This window comes from Crocuta crocuta, unplaced genomic scaffold, assembly GCF_008692635.1.
Source record: "Crocuta crocuta isolate KB4526 unplaced genomic scaffold, BGI_CrCroc_1.0 scaffold299, whole genome shotgun sequence".
In the NCBI taxonomy this organism is placed as follows: domain Eukaryota; kingdom Metazoa; phylum Chordata; class Mammalia; order Carnivora; family Hyaenidae; genus Crocuta; species Crocuta crocuta.
In genome coordinates, this window is record NW_027532747.1 from 10,507,010 (window position 1) to 10,508,089 (window position 1,080).

The window sequence follows — 1,080 nt, forward strand, 5'->3', positions numbered from 1 at the left end:
CGTGGCAGCGGAGACCGACCCAGCCTCTGAGAAGAGCTTGCTGGGAGGTTCTTGCTTCCGCTGCTTCCCCTGCAACTTCCTGCTAAGGCGTTCGCTGCCCTCTGGTCCACTGTCCGTCTCCCTTCAGAGACTCACCTAGCGGCGGGGTCACAGGGTGAGCAGTTTGGAGCCACCCAGAGGGGTCAGCACAAGGTGAGACGTTGATCTCTCTCTTTACCTCCCCTGTCTGCGCTCTGGCTGCCCTCCGTCCGAACCCCTGACCATCCGCCCTCATGAGCAATGGCACAAGTCTCTGCGGTGACCATTCCCAGACACTCATTTCACAAACAGGAATGGAGTTCTCTCCTCCGAGCCAGTTGCTGGGCCGGGAGTGAGAGTCCTACAGAGAGACAGCTGTGCACCAGCGACCCGAACTGGACAGTGCGGAAGATGCTGGGAAGAGAGCCAAGGGGGCGGAGCACAAATTGCCTGCAACAGCGAACAAGGCCTGATGGGGAAGCGACTTTCGACTTTTTTTTTTTTAATTTTTAATTTTTTTTTAAAATTTATTTCTGAGAGAGAGAGAGAGAGGCAGCATGAGCAGGGAAGGGTCAGAGAGAGAGGGAGACACAGAATCAGAAGCAGGCTCCAGGCTCCGAGCTGGCAGTCAGCACAGAGCCTGATGCGGGGCTCGAACCCACAAACCGTGAGATCATGACCTGAGCCGAAGCTGGACGCTTAACCAACTGAGCCACCCAGGCGCCCCTACTTTTGACTTTCTTAAACTGGGGCTGGGGTTCAGAAGGTGGGGACGGGAGTTGAGTGCAGAGGGACAAAGGCATGACAGTATGCAGATGTGAAAGAGCAGAGGTGTTGAGGGGGACAGCTAAGGGTGGCTGGGGATAGACTGCTGGCTCTGGACTCCGCCGACTAAGTTTGAAACTCATTGCCTCCACTACCTGTGAGACCTGGGCTCATTACTGGACCTTTCTGTGCCTTATTCCCCCATGTGTAAAATGGGGATGATAATAGCATGTACCTAATAGGATCATCTAAGCACCAGCACAGGAATCCAGGAAGCAGCAAAACTGAGTGTAGACT